Source organism: Rhynchophorus ferrugineus, unplaced genomic scaffold, assembly GCF_030347505.1.
Source record: "Rhynchophorus ferrugineus isolate W39M unplaced genomic scaffold, kcgeb_rfMv2 rfM12, whole genome shotgun sequence".
Classification (NCBI taxonomy): Eukaryota; Metazoa; Arthropoda; class Insecta; order Coleoptera; family Curculionidae; genus Rhynchophorus; species Rhynchophorus ferrugineus.
In genome coordinates, this window is record NW_027472591.1 from 4,988,027 (window position 1) to 5,010,000 (window position 21,974).

Consider the following 21,974-nt stretch of genomic DNA (forward strand, 5'->3'; position numbering starts at 1 on the left):
AAGTAGAGTATTATAAATGATAGAAAATAAAGTTTAGGCACGTTCGCCTCTGATACGTCTGGCTAGCTGAATATCCTTGGGCATGATGGTTACTCGCTTTGCATGTATCGCACATAAATTAGTATCCTCAAAAAGGCCAACTAAATAAGCTTCGCTGGCCTCTTGTAAAGCCATTACCGCCGAACTTTGAAAACGTAAATCGGTCTTGAAATCTTGAGCGATTTCGCGAACCAATCGTTGAAAAGGTAATTTCCTAATCAATAATTCGGTGCTCTTTTGATAACGACGAATCTCCCGCAAAGCGACCGTCCCAGGTCGGTAGCGATGTGGTTTCTTAACGCCACCGGTAGCTGGAGCGCTTTTCCTGGCCGCTTTGGTAGCCAATTGTTTCCTAGGAGCTTTACCTCCTGTTGATTTTCGCGCAGTTTGCTTGGTACGAGCCATATTTTTAAAATAGAGGTAATGAGAAAAATTAACAAACGCAAACGACGGCGACCCCTTTCGGACTGATTCGGTCATAAAATCAGAGAGTCCTTTTTATAACATGTTATCTAATCTGATTGGTCCGTTTTGTGCCAGTGGGCGGAACTCAATCCTAAGTCTACAAAACCGGGCTGATTGAATGTAATCGACAACAGTTGTCCGTAGCACTCGTGTTGTGAGCGCGCTACTTATTCGAGATCATTTATTTTTTTTGTATTAGGTTCGATAAAAGATGACCGGCAGAGGTAAAGGTGGTAAAGGTTTGGGAAAAGGAGGAGCCAAGCGGCATCGTAAAGTGCTTCGTGATAATATCCAAGGTATTACGAAGCCCGCCATTAGAAGATTGGCTAGACGAGGCGGCGTAAAACGTATATCTGGTCTGATTTACGAAGAGACCAGAGGTGTTTTAAAAGTGTTTTTGGAAAACGTCATCAGAGATGCCGTTACATATACCGAACACGCCAAAAGAAAAACCGTTACCGCAATGGATGTAGTATACGCCTTGAAACGTCAAGGACGTACATTATACGGGTTTGGAGGTTAAGTCACATTTTATTCGCGAACTAACGTGAAATGTGACCCTCAAAATTAATTTTAGAAAAATTAAACAACGGTTCTTTTCAGAACCACAAATTTATCGATATTTAAAAAACGGAAGCTCTATTAGGATTTAAGGATAATCTTTCAATCATTACAATCATCATAATTTTATTTAAAATAATAATTTAAGTATAACTGGCCCTAATTATTTGAGGGTTTGGATTCTAAAACTCTATACTTAATAAATAGACCGCCCCTTAAATTCATCGTTAATTACATAGATTATATACAAGGCGCGATGTTATAATACGGTTCGATTTTACTAAAGGAGAACCGCTAGAAATAAATCCTTCATATTATTTCGACTTAATTGTTGTTTAATAAAACGATAATTATTGGTATTGGAATGTCTCTTAATTTATCTTACACACCCAAAAAACAATCTTTAAAGTACTTAAACTGTTTATTAGAATATTTTAAATAATTAGTAAGTGCAAGTCATAATATGAGTTTTAATTTTAAGTTTCTTTTTTTGTTTTATTATTTTGGTGGTCCTGAAAAGGACCGATAGTTAAAAGGTTTTTGTACGACACAAAAACCCTAAGGCTCATGTAACTTATTTGGTTTTACTATCTGTTTTTTTCGGTAACAATACGGCCTGGATGTTTGGTAGAACGCCGCCCTGGGCTATAGTAACACCGGAGAGGAGTTTGTTCAGTTCTTCGTCATTTCTGATGGCCAATTGTAAATGCCTAGGGATAATCCTTGTTTTCTTGTTGTCTCTAGCGGCGTTACCTGCCAACTCGAGAACTTCGGCCGCCAAATATTCCATTACGGCAGCTAAGTAGACGGGAGCACCGGCCCCTACGCGTTCGGCATAATTTCCTTTCCTTAAAAGCCGGTGAATACGGCCAACAGGAAATTGTAATCCCGCTCGGTTGGAACGAGATTTCGCCTTTCCCTTCACTTTTCCACCCTTACCACGTCCAGACATTGTATTGCTAACTTTTTTAAACTAAAAATAACCGAAAAACTAATGGCGACAACGCTCACGTCCTTTCGACAACGAATGAACAACTGGCAGTGAACTGTCCAGCGAATAGCTTTTATTCGGCAACTTCTCAAAACACTAGTACGTTTCCTACTCGACCAATCAGAGCTTTCTACGACATAACGCCAAGAATGGGCGGAGCTTAGAAGTGTAGCGTCATTTATCAAATAATTAAACGACTATAGGTATATTTCGGTTTAGTCTTTTATCTTTTGCTGTATGGGTAGGTCGCGAATCTCATTCGTTTAAAATGCCACCGAAGACAAGCGGTAAAGCGGCAAAAAAGGCTGGAAAAGCCCAGAAAAACATTTCTAAGAGCGATAAGAAAAAAAAGCGTAGGAGGAAGGAAAGCTACGCGATTTACATATACAAAGTTTTAAAGCAGGTTCATCCCGATACGGGTATTTCCAGCAAGGCCATGTCGATTATGAATTCTTTCGTGAACGATATATTCGAAAGGATAGCCGCCGAAGCGTCGCGCCTCGCCCATTACAATAAAAGATCGACCATCACGAGCAGAGAAATCCAAACCGCCGTTAGGTTATTGTTACCCGGTGAATTGGCTAAGCATGCCGTTAGCGAAGGTACCAAAGCTGTCACTAAATATACCAGTTCTAAGTAAACGAAATATATTATTTTGAAGGTGATCATAATAATATGAAGGGTGGAAAACGGCTCTTTTCAGAGCCCCAAAATGTTTAAAGAAGAAAAAAAGAAATAAACTATTGTTAAGAAGATAGGATATATACGAAGTCAAATAAATTAAAATATAGTAATCGTTCATAAAAATGTTAAAATATCCAGAAAAAAATATTTTATTTTATATATTCATTCCTTTACGGTAACATAATAACAGTATATGTGATACCCCTTTCTTATCGTGATATAAACTTCAAGTCAATCCAGCAGGTGTTCACACCTTATTACTAAGGATTCCTCAATATTCACAATATATTTGTGATCATAATATTCTAAATTCAATTCACAAATATTATAACTAAAGCGTCATATAAACGGAAAAAATATCAATGTCTCTTTTTTCTAATAGAAGTTGGTGGTTCTGAGAAGAACCTTTTTTTTTTCATATAAATACAAAAAACGACCTTAATATAGGACAGCCGTAGCATTTATGCACGTTCGCCTCTAATGCGTCTGGCTAATTGAATGTCCTTAGGCATGATAGTTACTCGTTTAGCATGGATCGCACACAAATTGGTGTCTTCAAAGAGACCAACCAAATAGGCCTCGCTAGCTTCTTGCAAAGCCATCACTGCCGAACTTTGGAAACGTAAATCGGTCTTGAAATCCTGAGCGATTTCGCGAACCAATCGTTGGAAAGGCAATTTCCTAATCAATAATTCGGTACTCTTCTGATAGCGTCGGATTTCTCTTAGAGCGACCGTACCGGGTCTGTAACGATGCGGTTTTTTAACACCACCGGTAGCGGGAGCGCTTTTCCTGGCTGCTTTAGTAGCCAATTGTTTTCTGGGAGCCTTACCTCCGGTTGATTTTCGAGCAGTTTGCTTGGTACGAGCCATCGTCTAAACGGGTCTGACTTCAAACGTGTAGGAAGAATTACAAGCGCAAGCACCAACGAACTTTTGGAAACTGATCGAAGGTGTCAAAGAAATCTCCCTTTTTAATAATGTGTGAAGATATTCTGATTGGTCCGGCTAGCATCTGTGGGCGGGACCCGATTCGAACTCAACAAAACCCATGGTAGGATTTGAAATTGAAATAGTTACCCGTAGTATTCGAGGTGTACGCTGCACAATTCGATTATAAATTTGCTTTCTTTTAATACTAAATTGAATAAATCATGACGGGCAGAGGTAAAGGTGGTAAAGGTTTGGGAAAAGGAGGCGCTAAGCGGCATCGTAAAGTGCTTCGTGATAATATCCAAGGTATTACGAAACCCGCCATCAGAAGATTGGCTAGGCGGGGTGGAGTTAAACGTATATCCGGTCTAATTTATGAAGAAACCAGAGGTGTATTAAAAGTATTTTTGGAAAACGTTATCAGAGACGCCGTCACTTATACCGAACACGCCAAAAGGAAAACCGTTACTGCCATGGATGTAGTATACGCCCTCAAACGCCAAGGACGAACCCTATACGGATTTGGCGGTTAAATAAAGTATTATATATGCTGACCAATTAAAACAGAACAACGTATCTATTCAACTAAAGAAAACAACGGTTCTTTTCAGAGCCACAAATTTACTAGCATAAAAAAAGAAATTTATTATTCGAAAATGGACTAAGATGACGTTAAATTTTATTAAATATCTGCTCCTTTCATCTAAGATTTACTTGTAAAGTAACAAATATACTGCATTATAATAGACGATCGTAATATAAAAAGATAGATAAAGTTTAAAATAAGATTTCATAATAAATGTTAGGTTAATGACAAGAATGTAAATGATGGTGAACAATCGAATACCGAATCTTCGTTGAAGCTTTAATATAGTTTTCCTTTAGAGAGAAAATACTCCGAGATAAACTTCGCGTCGATGAGCTTGGAGAATCCTTAAGATTTCAAAGAAGGTACGGTAGTTCTACGCACGTATGTATGGAGATCGCGTTCCATGTATTTATTGACTTTAGATAACTATTTATGAAAACAGATTTCAACTAAAGAAGCAAAATATACTATAATATATATGAGCATTGTATCGATACAGAAGGGTTTGACACGATATTCTTATAGACGTCTCGATATCGTTGCTCACCCGATACGTTCGATTGTAACCCAGAGTTCGGATGGTGTTAAGAAACCGTTAAATAAGAAGTATATTAGTATAGGATCGGTTAATTTTCATGTCATTGTTTTCTTACAGTTAATTCGACAACGGTACGTTTCGATATAGATTCGTTTTGGACAACGAACAATCTGTACCGCATCAATTAGGAATAATATGTCTCGTTTCTCCAATAATAGCATTAGATCTGTACGGAATTGCATTTATATCAAAAGACGATATATCGGGGGACGTAGATTTGAAAAGATATATTTTCATAGTTATAACCGAAAGTCTATAACTCGAATGTAAATTGGTAGTTTCGACGGAATCGAGAGCAACGCTTGATTTTGTGCTTCCTTCTAAGACGATAGTCAACGTAAAATTTATTGGTAAAGTTTGCTACTTCTACTACGTTTTATCTTTTAACGCCTCGAACATAAATCGTATGATATTCTAAAGGATTTATGTATTTAATATGAGAAATAAGTAAACGGTTCCAAGCTCGATGAACGTTTCGACGAAGCCGGAATATGGAACGTCGTTCGCGCTCGACCGTTCAGTCCTCCGTTCGGCTCATATCATATAGGGTACGCATTAAATGAGAGCGACCGTCAGACAGTTAAAATACGCGAACGAGAAGCATACGCACGTACGTAACTTTGTCAAACGAATCGTGATTAGAACGTTCTTATAAGAAAATTAAGAAATTATATCAGAATGTCGGACGTCGATATTAGCGGACAAGCGGTTTCTCCTTCGTCGAATCAAGGGAGTGGAGGAAATTCCGCCGCCGTTGTTAACGCATCGTCAACAGGCACACCGGCCGGGTCGAATTCATCTTCGGTGTCGGCTACGGGAGCCGCATCAGCTACAGCCGGTAGCGCAGGTTCGTCTGCAGGAGGGAAGAAAGAAAAATCCACTTCGAGCAAGGCGAAGAGTTCTAAATCGAAAGTTAGTCATCCTCCGATCGCTGATATGGTAACGAGTGCAATTAAAGGATTGAAAGAGAAAGGCGGAACTTCCTTCAGAGCTATTAAAAAATACATAGCGGCCAATTACAAAGTGGATGCTGACAAATTATCGCCCTTTATAAAGAAATATATAAAGACGTGGATCGCTTCGGGTGTTTTGGTACAAACGAAGGGCAAAGGAGCTTCCGGATCATTTAAATTAGCGGCTTCGGCACGTAAAGCAGGAGGTACGACAGCCGCAGGTACGAAGAAAAGAAAAACGGCCACTGCCAAAACCGGACAGAAAAATAAACGAAAACCAGTAGGAGGTGCCGCGACAGCTACGACAGCCGGTGGTAAAAAAGCGTCTGCCAAAAAAACCTCAGAGAAAACGGAAAAAAAGACGACCGCCGCCTCCGCCTCAACTAAGAAAACCACAGCTAAAAGTAAGAAAGGTGAATCTGCAACTTTGGCCGAGAAAAAAGCTTCTGCCAAAAAAGCCGTCGAAAAGAAAACAGGAAAGAAATCTACCGCCGCCACGACTACGTCCGCTTCCAATGCCGCCGCTAATAGTTCATCTTCGAAAGCAGCAAAAAGCAACACGGCCGCAAGATCCCCGAAATCGCCTTCCAAAGCGAAAAAATCTAATAAAGCCGGACCTACGAAAAAGCCCAAGGCGCCTAAACCGAAAAGTGCTAAGACGACGACCTCAACTGTTCGTGTTGCCGCTGGTGAAGGTGCGAAAACTAAAAAACCAGTATCACCAAAGAAAAAGAAATAAAACTATTTCTACTACGTATGACGATATATTAAACAGGCGACACATTTCATCGTCAGATCAAGAAGACACGGAGTTGAAAATTACAAATATCCCGACACTCCTGGACGTGCTACGACTTCCCTAAAAAATACGTTCGTCCAAGACCGTATTTTTTTAATAGAAAAAAAACGGTTCTTTTCAGAACCACAATATAACTTTATAAAAGAAAGAATATTTATATAATTTATTTATTATCTTATTATTACTTAAATGATTATTTTCTAGATAGAGCCGTAACTAATTAGGGAACCGATCGATCGATACTCTAAAACAGTAATAAAGGAATATTCAGTACAGATCAGATTATTTATAAATTTTCTAGTTAATATTTATTCTTTAATAAGAACGCGTATTCTAACTTCTTTTTTATACGATTTTGTTGGCCCTGAAAAGGACCGATATTAAAGGGCGTATGCAAAACTTTAAACGGTTTGCGTTATCTATTTGGTTTTGCTGTCTGTCTTTTTAGGCAATAATACTGCTTGAATGTTAGGCAAGACGCCGCCCTGGGCAATAGTAACGCCAGATAACAGTTTATTCAATTCCTCGTCGTTTCTGATGGCCAATTGTAAATGCCTAGGGATAATCCTTGTTTTCTTGTTGTCTCTAGCGGCGTTACCCGCCAACTCGAGAACTTCGGCCGCCAGATATTCCATTACGGCAGCTAAGTAAACGGGAGCACCGGCCCCTACGCGTTCGGCATAATTTCCTTTCCTTAGAAGTCGGTGAATACGACCGACAGGAAATTGTAATCCCGCACGATTGGAACGAGACTTCGCCTTTCCCTTCACTTTTCCGCCTTTACCACGTCCGGACATGTTAATCTCGATCGTTGTTAGATACTGCTCACCTTTAAATCAAAAACGGTACTGGAAATTTCTTACAGATCGGCCTGGAATTTTGTCCGCGAGCCAAACTCGTTATATCATACGCGACCAATCAGACTCTAACTCGGGCTATGGGCGGGGCTTAGAAGTGTTCCTTCGAATGTTATAAGTTCTAGAATTAAAGGCATTTTTTTAGTTAAGTACTCTTTGAGGTACGTGAGACGTCGGGATTTTTATTTCGAAATGCCACCGAAGACAAGCGGTAAGGCGGCCAAGAAAGCCGGAAAAGCCCAGAAAAATATCTCTAAGAGCGACAAGAAAAAGAAGCGCAGGAGGAAGGAAAGCTATGCGATTTACATATACAAAGTTTTAAAGCAGGTTCATCCCGATACGGGTATCTCCAGCAAGGCCATGTCGATCATGAATTCTTTCGTGAACGATATATTCGAAAGGATAGCCGCCGAAGCGTCGCGTCTCGCCCATTACAATAAGAGATCAACGATCACGAGCAGAGAAATCCAAACCGCCGTTAGGTTATTGTTACCCGGTGAGTTGGCTAAGCACGCCGTTAGCGAAGGTACCAAAGCAGTCACCAAATATACCAGTTCTAAGTAAATTAATTCACATACCTATGTGTGTTTCAATATACTACTTACCTGCAAAATCGGTTCTTTTCAGAACCACAATTGGATATAAATTTTAAAAAATGAAATGTTAAACAGTAGCTGACATTTTATAAAAACAGAATTTTCAGATATATATATATATATATTGTAGTTATTGTATTGAATTATATTATATCATTATAATCTGTTATATAGTAAGTATATAGAATAAGTTTTGTAAAAATGGTACGGCCCGAGATTGTTATTTAAAAATAAGGTAAAGTATTTCTGGAGTGACTTCGAAAATATGTGTATTCATTTTTATTACGTTTATGACTATATGATAATTAATTTATTTTTCCTAACTGTGGCTAATTGTGGATTGTGGCTAATTTCTACACGATAAGTATTAATCACGGGAACGTCTCGAAATGAACAAATAGGAACTGTAATTAATCAAGAATTTAGAATGGAACTATCGTCCTAATATAATGAGGATCGTCAAAGAGAAGATACTTTTTTTTTCGTTTACTAGGTTGACCTTGCTTGGGGACAGTGGAACTCAGTGGAAAATCGCTGATGGTGGGTGAGGAGGATAGGCCTGTGGTCAGAATCGATATCTTGGAGTACTTGCAGGTCAGAGGCTTGATTCGAATTTTGATAGATAAAAAAGTCAATTATTGTCGGTCGATTGGAGGAGTAGTGAGTTGGTTCGCTTGGAGCAATAAGCCCAAGTTCCAACTCATCTATTATCCCGGCCGATAGTAATTCTTCCAATAGCTGTGTGGTTGATGGCGTTGAAAATGGCCTGAAAATCTCCTTGGTCATCTGAATATGTTCCGAAGAGTATTTCGCCAATGGAGATCGGGTTCGTGTTCTAGTGGAATCCAGACCAGCCAGACGACTGTTATCTTGAGTTCCCCGTACATGAGTGGGGGGAGGAATTGGTCTTTTGGGTTTGGTTGTTTTTGGAGTAGGTCGGCACTTGCATCCCGAGTAATTTGCGGTGTATGGTTCTCAACAGTTGGTGCATTTCGGCGGGGAATTTCTGTCTTTGGGACTTGACGTAGGCCGGAGTGGCTTTACAGTTGGCCGATGAATGACCGTAGAATTGGCAGTTAAAACGTTGAACGCGCCTGCCGTTGCCGCGCTGGGCTTGGACTTTTACCACCTGATTCATTAGGCGGTCGACCGCGAAGATACGGCGTTCCTCTCGAGGAACCGACCAACATGGATTGGATTGAAACCGAGCTTCATGAGCGCGGTTCGGACTTCGAGTTACCATTACGTCGAGAGAGAAATATAATATATTAGCTGACCCCGCAGACACTCCGTACCCTGTACTCAATGGATAAATAAAGGATTCATTCTATCAAATTCTTCGTTCAAATCACTTTCGAATCATCCTTAGGAACATTCTGATATCGGAAAACCTTATCCGTAGTCGATAAACGATATCTAACGGATGAATTATAGAAAATGGCCAATAAGCGGCAAATATCCGATCGTAAGGGTGCACCATCGTTTCGGCGAATCATTCTTTTGGAATCTTACGTTCTACAAGCAAAACATTTATTCATAGGTATATACCGATAATAACGAACGGGCCGACGTAACAACCTAAAATGTCCTGAAATACGTGAGAACAGTTTTACTCCGATCGCCGTATCGATATGTGACAGTATCCATCCTATGAAGGATCTTTACATTCTACTAGCATAATTTTATGGATCGGAATTTTCCGACTTTTAAAGAACGTGATCGGCAGTCTAGAAACGGCCTGAGGACGTATTAACACGAGAGGTTAAAATTATTGCTTTAGAAGTTCACGTTGTCTAAAGCTAAAGTTTATTCATCGGAACATTCCGATAATAACGAGAACGGGCAGACGTAAAAACGAAAAATTTGCGCAACGTCCGTATAAACGATCTGTTCTAAAACACCCATACATTTCCGATAGCTGGCGAGAGACCCGCGCTTAAATCGTGTGCGCTTCTACGTGGGGCGATACGAGAGACGGATACGACGGGTCGGGTCGACCGGCGCTGTGACACTTTTACCGAGTGGCTTTTGATCAGCGAAGGTGGTATTACATATTATATGTTAATATATAAGATCCGAACCGTATTTTTTTATTTATCTAAATAAAAAGCGTATTTCGTCGTGTTATTATATATTCGTAACGCTCTCGCGATTTTGTATCGTCGTTTCGTTGTTCTTCCTGGTCGGTTTTTTTCGATATATCGGGAAGCGTACGACGACGACGACGGTATCACTGCGAGATCGCGAATTCGGCGGGAACATTCGGCTTCGTTAGAAGAAGATGATCCACGATTCATATGCGATTGGAATTATTATTTTTATGGACGTATCGGTTTTTCATCGGAACGTTCATAAAACAGCAACACATTTTGCGATAGCTCTCTGCTCTCCGAGCGAGAATAAAATAAAAAATCACGAAACGTTTCTCGTACGAGGTTTCCTTGTCGCTTTATATATTTCTATCTAGCGAAGGGTTCGGAGAGAATGTTTTTCGAGGTCTTATAAACGCCGAACGATATTTTGCGGCATCCAATTTTCGACGTAGTCGACGATCGTCGTCGATAATCGAGATAATTGGGTGCCTAGTCGATCGGTTGTGTATAAAAAAAAACAAAAGATGTGTCTAAGATGATGATATCGTTTTGTTTTATTAGACAACTAATATTAAAATGTAAGAGCGTGGCGCCTCGGACCGGTTTTTCCGTCGTCTAGGCGCGCTATCATGCACCTCCTTTTTATTAGTCGTCGATATATATTATATATCGTCGTCTTACGCACACGTTTCTTTATAAGTCAAACTTGTAAAATAAACTGTGTCTGTATTTGTTTTATCTGCTTCGTGTCGATAAAATAATAAGAACAGTTCCCTGGTTGATCCTGCCAGTAGTCATATGCTTGTCTCAAAGATTAAGCCATGCATGTCTCAGTACATACCGAATTAAGGTGAAACCGCGAAAGGCTCATTAAATCAGTTATGGTTCCTTAGATCGTACCCACAATTACTTGGATAACTGTGGTAATTCTAGAGCTAATACATGCAAACAGAGCTCCGACCAGAGATGGAAGGAGTGCTTTTATTAGATCAAAACCAATCGGTTTCGGGTTCGCGCTCGTCATCGTACAACTTGGTGACTCTGAATAACTTTAAGCTGATCGCACGGTCTCGCACCGGCGACGCATCTTTCAAATGTCTGCCTTATCAACTGTCGATGGTAGGTTCTGCGCCTACCATGGTCGTAACGGGTAACGGGGAATCAGGGTTCGATTCCGGAGAGGGAGCCTGAGAAACGGCTACCACATCCAAGGAAGGCAGCAGGCGCGCAAATTACCCACTCCCGGCACGGGGAGGTAGTGACGAAAAATAACGATACGGGACTCATCCGAGGCCCCGTAATCGGAATGAGTACACTCTAAACCCTTTAACGAGGATCAATTGGAGGGCCAGTCTGGTGCCAGCAGCCGCGGTAATTCCAGCTCCAATAGCGTATATTAAAGTTGTTGCGGTTAAAAAGCTCGTAGTCGAATTTGTGTCTCGCGCCGCCGGTTCATCGTTCGCGGTGTTAACTGGCGTGTTTTTCGCGAGACGTCCTGCCGGTGGGCTTAGTCGTGTCGCGTCGCCGTCGCGCGTGCGTTTCGGCGTGCGTGTTGTGCGCGTCGTGGTTACGACGGCCCAACTCAATCCTGCCGCGGTGCTCTTTACTGAGTGTCGAGGTGGGCCGGCACGTTTACTTTGAACAAATTAGAGTGCTCAAAGCAGGCTAAAATTTCGCCTGAATACTGTATGCATGGAATAATGGAATAGGACCTCGGTTCTATTTTGTTGGTTTTCGGAACCCCGAGGTAATGATTAATAGGAACGGATGGGGGCATTCGTATTGCGACGTTAGAGGTGAAATTCTTGGATCGTCGCAAGACGAACAGAAGCGAAAGCATTTGCCAAAAACGCTTTCATTGATCAAGAACGAAAGTTAGAGGTTCGAAGGCGATCAGATACCGCCCTAGTTCTAACCTTAAACGATGCCAGCTAGCGATCCGTCGACGTTCCCTAATATGACTCGACGGGCAGCTTCCGGGAAACCAAAGCTTTTGGGTTCCGGGGGAAGTATGGTTGCAAAGCTGAAACTTAAAGGAATTGACGGAAGGGCACCACCAGGAGTGGAGCCTGCGGCTTAATTTGACTCAACACGGGAAACCTCACCAGGCCCGGACACCGGAAGGATTGACAGATTGAGAGCTCTTTCTTGATTCGGTGGGTGGTGGTGCATGGCCGTTCTTAGTTGGTGGAGCGATTTGTCTGGTTAATTCCGATAACGAACGAGACTCTAGCCTGCTAACTAGGCGCTTTTTGACATCCTAAAGGCCCGCCGGCCGCGTTGCTTTCGGGTTTCGCGGTTCGTGCGCGGTTTTTACTGTCGGCGTACAAACTATTCTTCTTAGAGGGACAGGCGGCTTCTAGCCGCACGAGATTGAGCAATAACAGGTCTGTGATGCCCTTAGATGTTCTGGGCCGCACGCGCGCTACACTGAAGGAATCAGCGTGTCTTCCCTGGCCGAGCGGCCCGGGTAACCCGCTGAACCTCCTTCGTGCTAGGGATTGGGGCTTGCAATTGTTCCCCATGAACGAGGAATTCCCAGTAAGCGCGAGTCATAAGCTCGCGTTGATTACGTCCCTGCCCTTTGTACACACCGCCCGTCGCTACTACCGATTGAATGATTTAGTGAGGTCTTCGGATCGACACGCGATGGCGTTTCGGCGTCGTCGATGTGTAGGAAAAGATGACCAAACTTGATCATTTAGAGGAAGTAAAAGTCGTAACAAGGTTTCCGTAGGTGAACCTGCGGAAGGATCATTACAGTGTGTTGTTATGCCTATATATATATAATAGGTAAACGTACAAGTCTGTAAAAATCATTGTCGAACGTTAAAGAGCCATCTACGAAGTTCGGAAGTTCCGATCGAATTTCGACGTCGTCAACGTAGCTGTTTTCGGGTACCTATAATATATGGTTTTAAAAGATGTACGCCCCAAAGCGGAGATATATACGATGAAGATGTTGTTATATAGGACGACGAGTAATAATCGTCGGCCTACGACGGATTTCGTTATAAATGGACAAATCGAGCGCAAAATAAAACGATTTTGCCAATTATATTTCTAATCGACGTTTCGATCCTCATATCGACGAACATATACGATGATCGGTAATGTGATTAGTTTACGAAAATCTTATCACCCTTCGTTTGTTTCATTCCAAAAGGGTGAGATTTAGTTTACGAAAATATTGCCAAACTATGATCAGCGTATGCTCTTTTGTTGTCGTACGAGGTGAGACGACGAAAATTTACAACGAACGTCACCATTTCGAGTAGTCTGTCTCCGCTCCTCTCGTTGTGTGTAGTGGAGAAGACGAAAATAAACCGTAAGAGCGTTTTAAAGTCGACGGCGGCTGCGAAAGGGGCGCAAGCGCTGTCTATGACGTGAGCGCGCGTCGTCGTCGTCGTCGTCTTATAATAGAAACGTTTCGATATGCGTTTAAAACCTAACTTAAAAAAAGATTACCCTAAACGGTGGATCACTTGGCTCGTGGGTCGATGAAGAACGCAGCTAATTGCGCGTCAACTTGTGAACTGCAGGACACATGAACATCGACATTTCGAACGCACATTGCGGTCCTGGGATCTCATACCCGGACCACTCCTGGCTGAGGGTCGTATCTCATTTCAAGACTGCTCGGATTTTCTTTGATCTTCGCGATCGACGAGAAATGTCTGAGCGTGCTGAGCGTATAAGCGCGATTCGATCGCGACGTTCTAAAACGTGACAGCGGACCCGTACGTGTGACCTAACTCTCTCGTACGGGTCGTACGAATATGAAAGGGATGAGACGTGTTTAAAACGGTCGTTCGCACGTTTTTGTGATAAACGTAGCGCGCACCATTAATACGATCGTCGTATCCGATAAAATTAGTTTTTAATCGACGTCGGATCGTAGGTGCGTTGTCTCTCGAATACGAGGGAGAAAACACCGTTTTTCGACGGCGCGTCTTTTCCATTCTAAACTTTTATATTTCGTATTGGCTCCTAATCTTCATTATTATGATGATTACGAGCGCCACGCATATTAAACTAGCGACCTCAGAGCAGGTGAGACTACCCGCTGAATTTAAGCATATTACTAAGCGGAGGAAAAGAAACTAACTAGGATTCCCTTAGTAGCTGCGAGCGAACAGGGATTAGCCCAGCACCGAATCCCGCGGCCGACATCGGGCGCCGGGAAATGTGGTGTTCGGGAGGGTCCATTATCTCGACGTTACGTCGCGCGTCCAAGTCCATCTTGAACGGGGCAACAGCCCATAGAGGGTGCCAGGCCCGTAGCGACCGTGACTGACGGCGAGAGGATCTCTCCTTAGAGTCGGGTTGCTTGAGAGTGCAGCCCTAAGCGGGTGGTAAACTCCATCTAAGGCTAAATATAACCACGAGACCGATAGCGAACAAGTACCGTGAGGGAAAGTTGAAAAGCACTTTGAAGAGAGAGTTCAAGAGTACGTGAAACCGTTTAGGGGTAAACCTGAGAAACCCGAAAGGTCGAAGGGAGAAATTCATTCGCGGCTCGTAGTAGGCGGCGTGCGATCGCGTGACACGTGACGTTTCGGCGTTGCGCGCGCCTTTCGTACGTCGATCCGGCGACGAACGCGTGCACTTTTCTCCTTGTAGGACGTCGCGATCCGTTGGGCGTCGGCTTAAGGCTCGAGGTGGAGACCGTAGACTGCGGTTCGCGCCGTTTTCGTTTACGGACCCTCGTGTTCGCGGTCGACTCGCTCGACGGTATACCGAATGGTTTAAGGCCGCTACTCGTTAGCGTTCGGCTCGTCGCAAGCGCGTCAGATGCACGTCGGTAATCGGACCCGGTGCCGTTTCCGACCTCTGATGACTGTTGGCGACGAGGTTCTCGAACAGACCTAGACCGATCGGCGACGCTATAGCTTTGGGTACTTTCAGGACCCGTCTTGAAACACGGACCAAGGAGTCTAGCATGTGCGCGAGTCATTGGGAATCACTAAACCTAAAGGCGTAATGAAAGTGAAAGTTCGTCTCGCACGAACTCAGGGAAGATGGGCGGTTTACCCTTAAAAGTGGCCGCTCCGCATTCCCGGGGCGTCTCGTTCTCATCGCGAGAAGAGGCGCACCAAGAGCGTACACGCTGGGACCCGAAAGATGGTGAACTATGCCTGGTCAGGACGAAGTCAGGGGAAACCCTGATGGAGGTCCGTAGCGATTCTGACGTGCAAATCGATCGTCGGAACTGGGTATAGGGGCGAAAGACTAATCGAACCATCTAGTAGCTGGTTCCCTCCGAAGTTTCCCTCAGGATAGCTGGCGCTCGTAGCGTACGAGTCTCATCCGGTAAAGCGAATGATTAGAGGCATTGGGGTCGAAACGACCTCAACCTATTCTCAAACTTTAAATGGGTGAGATCTCCGGCTTGCTTAAATGATGAAGCCGCGAGATTTCGGATCAGAGTGCCAAGTGGGCCATTTTTGGTAAGCAGAACTGGCGCTGTGGGATGAACCAAACGTCGAGTTAAAGCGCCTAAATCGACGCTTATGGGATACCATGAAAGGCGTTGGTAACTTAAGACAGCAGGACGGTGGCCATGGAAGTCGGAATCCGCCAAGGAGTGTGTAACAACTCACCTGCCGAAGTTACTAGCCCTGAAAATGGATGGCGCTGAAGCGTCGTGCTTATACTCGACCGTCAGCGGCATGTGCGATCGCGTCTTCGGGCGCGGTCATGAAGCTCTGACGAGTAGGAGGGTCGCGGCGGTGAGCGCAGAAGGGCTGGCCGCGAGGCCGTCTGGAGCCGCCGTCGGTGCAGATCTTGGTGGTAGTAGCAAATACTCCAGCGAGGCCCTGGAGGACTGACGTGGAGAAGGGTTTCGTGTGAACAGCCGTTGCACACGAGTCAGTCGATCCTAAGCCCTAGGCGAAAGCCGATGTCGATGCGGTGTACGTTTATTGTATATATATATACTAGATCGATACACACCCGTCGGGCGAAAGGGAATCCGGTTCCTATTCCGGAACCTGGCAGCGGAACCGTTAATAAGTCGGGCCCTCGCAAGAGAGTTCGTCGGGGTAACCCAAAAGGACCCGGAGACGCCGTCGGGAGATCCGGGAAGAGTTTTCTTTTCTGCATGAGCGTTCGAGTTCCATGGAATCCTCTAGCAGGGAGATATGGTTTGGAACGCGAAGAACACCGCAGTTGCCGCGGTGTCCGGTTCATCCCCTCGGACCTTGAAAATCCGGGAGAGGGCCACGTGGAGGCGTCGCGCCAGTTCGTACCCATATCCGCAGCAGGTCTCCAAGGTGAAGAGCCTCTAGTCGATAGAATAATGTAGGTAAGGGAAGTCGGCAAATTGGATCCGTAACTTCGGGATAAGGATTGGCTCTGAGGATCGGGGCGTGTCGGGCTTGGCGAGGAAGCGGGTCCTGGTTGACGAGCCGGGCCTGGGCGAGGTGAAGGGACGATCTTTCGGGGTCGTTTCGGATCCGAGCTCGGTCCTGTGCCTTGGCCTCCCGCGGAATCGCTTTGCTGCGAGGCCCGAGTTGATGTTTCGGCGTTTCGGTAGTTTTCGGACGACCGTGCGCCGTTCACGTTCGATTCGGTGTCCTCTTCGGCCGCTACTTAACGATCAGCTCAGAACTGGCACGGACCGGGGGAATCCGACTGTCTAATTAAAACAAAGCATTGCGATGGTCTTAACGTGATGTTGACGCAATGTGATTTCTGCCCAGTGCTCTGAATGTCAAAGTGAAGAAATTCAATCAAGCGCGGGTAAACGGCGGGAGTAACTATGACTCTCTTAAGGTAGCCAAATGCCTCGTCATCTAATTAGTGACGCGCATGAATGGATTAACGAGATTCCCACTGTCCCTACCTACTCACAAGGGAGCTGAACTACCAAATCAACGGTCGACGATTGGACACAATAAGGTAGGATCGTATCAACTTTTGAACAATAACTGACTAATTAGTGAACAATCCAGAGAATACCAAGTGTATTTGTCTGTAAACCCTTTATTTTGCTATTTGTTAATTAACATTCTGTGTTGTAAACAACCCTCATATTATTACATTGTAGTCTATTGTGTTAGTTTGTACTTGTGTTAGTGATTAGTGTGAACTGTGATGATCATTGTTGATAAATATCCGGGCAATTAATTATTCTTGACGAGCGTACCAGCGCATTCGCCATTTCAACGATCTGTAGGGGCCCTCTACCGTCACCATCTCGCCTGAAGATAAATAAATATCCCACTGCCGTCACCACTCTAACACGACATCAGCGCAGTCACCATTTTTAAGTGAAATTGGCTGCACTAGCGCCATCTATCAGCAGTGCTCCCAGCGAGGCAGAAGCCCTCCGCAGTCGCCGAATCATCAGAAATCGGCAGCACCAGCGCCATCTACTAGCGGTGCTCACAGCGAGGCAGAAGCCCTCCGCAGTCGCCAAATTGACAGAAATCGGCTGCACTATCGCCATCTAGCCGTGAGCTTGAGAAACAAGCCATCTTGTCAACAACTCAGCGCCGTCACCAATCGGTCACAACAGCCCCCACCACAGCGCAGTCACCAATTTTTCAAAAATCGGTTGCACTTGCGCCATCTAGCAGCGGTCTCAAGAAATAAGCCAGCAGCCAGGGGCGGTCGCCATTTTTTCAAAGTGATCATCCGAGCGCACTCGCCATAAATGACTGATACGTGACACAATTCAATAATAACAATAAATAGGGTCTTTAACGCTATCTCCCATCGGGGCACAGCCCCATTAATATGCATTTTTAATAAGGAACTAATACTACTGCAATAAAATGGAGAAGCGACAAGCTAGAAAAAAGACAACTGACACCGAGCAACTGGAAGTTACCGAAAAAGAAGTTAATGAAGGTGTCGAAGCTAACGCTGGAGAGAACGATCTAGACGGGAAAGAAGATGAACTGGCGGGACTCACAATGAGCATATTAATCGGAAGGGACATCGCCGGACTAAGAGAATCTATTAAACTATGCCTGGATGTGATAAAGGGACGAGCGACGAAAATCCATCAAGCATCTAAAAAGATGCAATACGGTATCGGAGACCGTACCGTCATCCTACAAACCCTACAGAAAATTGAGGACATAACGGACCTCATGGAACGGAAATCCAAGAAACAGGAACAAAATAGCAGCATAGAAAATATGTTCACTAAAATGGGAGAGCAAATGGCACGGATGGAGGATAAAATCATGAACCTAGAAAAAACACGGCATACCGAGAAACAAACGGAGATACCACACCCCGAGAATAACGCAAACAAGTTAAGCTATGCCAAAGCCTTACAAAAAACTGGAAACAAAACAACTATACCGAACAAGAAAAAGGAAACGACCAGAGCATGGGCACCCCCGGACAAAAATAAACAAAAAAACGAAATAATCGTCAGCTTCAGCAACAAAACTGGTGAAGAAACTAAAATGGAACTCAAGAAGCACATAACAACAAAGGAACTACAGACGGGATTTAGGGGCATTAGAGTCCTTAAAAACGGATCGGTAGTAGTAGAATGCAAAACCGCCGAGCAAAAGGAGGCCGTAAAGGAGAAAATGCAAACCGTTAAGACAGCAGAAATTAAAGAAGGCGTTAGGCTGAATCCTCGCATTAAGTTAATCGGTCTTCCCAGTAATGTAAAGGGCGAGGAAATAATACAGGACATAATAAATGAAAACGAGGAAATAAAAACGCTGATTGAAGAAGACCCGGAGGCAAAGCATATCAAAATCATTAAAAATATCCCGTGGACCGGCAAATTCCAGAGGCAGAACTGGATTCTAGAAGTAGCCCCGCAGATCTTCAGCAGGATAATGAAGGAGCGCACAGTCATCGTGGACATGCTAAGATACCGGGTCGAAGAAACGACCAGTGTCTTGATATGTATGAGGTGCTGTCGCTACGGGCACAGCCATAGAAACTGCACGGCGACAGAACCGGCCTGTTACAAGTGTGGGGAAAAACACGAGGGCAATTCCTGCAAAACAGAGGAGCACAAGTGCATTAACTGCGTTAGAGCCGGGAAAACAAAGACCGAAGAATTAAAACACAAGGCAACCGACTATAGTTGCCCGCAACAAAATAGGAAAAGGCAGGACAACCGAAGAATAACAGACTACGGATGCTGAAAACCCTGCAATTCAACACTGGGAAAGGTGTCAGTGCAACAGCGCTGATGAGGAAAAAGGCGTCGGAAGGCGGATTCGATATAGTCCTTATCCAAGAACCGACACCTAAAACGACGGCATGGGAAGGTTGGCTGATGTACAGCAAAGGACCCAGGACGAAAACGGAGACATGGATCAAGGACACCATTAAGGCGACATTGATAGAAAACATGTCTTCCCAGAACATCACCTCGGTATACATAGGCGACGTAGTCATCACCAACGTATACGAGGAACCCGGAGGGGCAAATCTACCCAACATAGAATACATCTCCCAGTACCTGGAGGAGTATACCGGAAAATGGATCTTGGCCGGCGATTTCAACGCCAAACATGGACTGTGGGGCAGTGCTGAAAACAGCACAAGAGGCGAAGAACTCCTCAACTGGGCAGTGAGCCAAGGATTGCAGCTCGCCGAAGGGGACTACACGAGGCCAACCTTCAGCACAAGCAGGGGCAGAAGTAATGTGGACACCACCTGGAGCAGGGGCACCGAGGTTAGCGGTTGGAACATCAATGCAACCGAAGAAACCTTGAGTGACCACAAATACATAGAATTTGAGATCCACGAGCAACACGAGGCCAGGAAGACCAAAAAATCTGAATGGGACTTCAGGAATACGAACTGGAACTCCATCAGAGAACGCTTCGCAAATATCCCAATGAATATCACACCTACCGTGGAGACCAGAGTAATAGAGGAACAAGCCACCGTACTCCAACAGATCCTGAAAGGAATGAGCAACAGGATAAAAAAGAGGGCTATCACGATCAAACACGGAAATGACTGGTGGGACGCGCAATGCGAGGAGAAGAAGCGGGCACTAGCCATTTCCAAGAGACGAATCAGAAACACCACAGACAATCAGCTGCTCATCGCAGAACACAGGATCAAGAGAAAACAATACAGGGACCTCATCAACGACAAGAAAAGGGAATACACGAACTCGGTGATAAACAACACCATCGAGACCAAACCATGGCACACGGTATGGGAGGTATTTAGGAAGATAGGAGTACAGCGAGGTCAGACGGCCCCCACCCAGGAGGAAGCAACTGTCGAAGGTGCCAATAGAAGGGAAGGAGCAAAAATTAGGAAATACCATCCGGAGGCGGACCCAACAGAAAGGAAAGAAATCGAAGAAGCTATAGCCGATATTAACAACGACAGCTGGCCTAGCACAGAAATCGGTGAAGAAAACATCACAGAACAGGAAGTGGAAGCAGCAATCAACACGCTTAAAACTAGGAAAGCAGTGGGACTGGATGGCATACCCAACGAACTGATCAAGCAGATCTGGAGCACGCATAAATCCAGCATCATAACGCTGTATAAGAACTGTTATGATGCAGGATATTTTCCCGTAGTATGGAAAACAGCCCGGATATGCTGGATCAGGAAGAAAAGCGGCGGAGAACGGCCGATCAGCCTCCTTCCGACCCTGGGGAAAGTGCTCGACAGGATCTTGAACAGGAGACTGCAAGTCATCCTGGAAAGGATGAACTTGTACGACGAAAGGCAGTATGGTTTCAGGAGGAACAAGTCGACGATAACGGCGATATCGGACCTCCTGAACTGGATAAATAGAGAAAAAGACAATGGAAACCACGTGGTAGCTGTGGCACTAGACTTGAAGAACGCCTTTAACGAGGCCACACTACCAACTATTGTAAAGGAACTAAAACTAGCCAACATCGGACGGAAGATGGCAAAATCCATAGCCAGCTTCATGAGTAACCGCAGAGTATTCAGTAACGGCATAACGATGAACACGGACAAAGGATGCCCACAAGGATCCAGTCTGGGTCCCACACTGTGGTTGCTGAACATGAATGGATGGTTCCGCAAGGTGGACACCGCCGACGTCAACGACTGCGGAATCAGAATCCAGGCGTTCGCTGACGACCAGATTATTGCTCTCAGCAACAAGGTAATCAAAGGACGACTGGACATGGCATGGCAGGATTGCTGGAAGAAATGTAACGATTGGTCGCGGGAAGCCAGAGCTACCTACAACGCGACCAAAACGGAAGCCATCTGGATCTGGAGTGGCGTCAAAAGAAGAGCGCCGTATCTATCACTCGGTGAAGTATCCATACTTCCAGCCGACAAGCTCAAGTATCTGGGTATCACCATCGATAGGCGGCAGCAGTACGTAGACCACGTCACGGAGGTCAGGACTAAGGCAGCCGGGATCATGGGAAGACTCTGGGGCCCACTAAGGATGAAAAATGGCAGAATCGCGGCCGAAACTCTGAAGACAATATATCTAAGAGTGATACGGCCAGCGATTCTCTACGGAGCCGAGATATGGGGGACAAAAGCGGACACCGAGAGGATTAGGAAGAAACTGGCAGCCGCCCAGAGATCAGTACTGATCGCGGTAACGGGGGCTTACAGGACCACATCCAACGACGCACTCCAAGTCATTGCCGGAACGTCGCCGCTGCATATCGATGCAGCCACTCAGGCTTGGGCAACGGCCAGATACGGCTACCCAAACGGACCCAAGAAACCTGACCCCAAGGAACAACCATGGCCATGGGGGCAGTCCTGGAAAAACCCAACGGACACGAGTCCAAACACGAGGATTTGGGTGGATGCTAGTGTCAAAGAACAGAGAGCTGGTATAGGCCTGGTTGCCAAAAC

At 44.7% G+C, this 21,974-nt stretch overlaps 2 non-coding genes and 1 pseudogene across 2 annotated transcripts; all 3 read left to right on the forward strand.

Moving 5' to 3' along the window:
- The first annotated feature begins 10,928 nt into the window (after positions 1–10,928).
- On the forward strand, positions 10,929–12,917 carry LOC143205631 (small subunit ribosomal RNA). Its single transcript, XR_013007820.1, has one exon. It is a non-coding gene; the product is annotated as a small subunit ribosomal RNA (ribosomal RNA).
- A 705-nt stretch (positions 12,918–13,622) lies between these two features.
- LOC143205630 (5.8S ribosomal RNA) lies at positions 13,623–13,777 on the forward strand. Its single transcript, XR_013007819.1, has one exon. It is a non-coding gene; the product is annotated as a 5.8S ribosomal RNA (ribosomal RNA).
- Positions 13,778–14,196: 419 nt separating this feature from the next.
- On the forward strand, positions 14,197–17,292 carry LOC143205639 (uncharacterized; annotated as a pseudogene).
- The last annotated feature ends 4,682 nt before the right edge of the window (positions 17,293–21,974 follow it).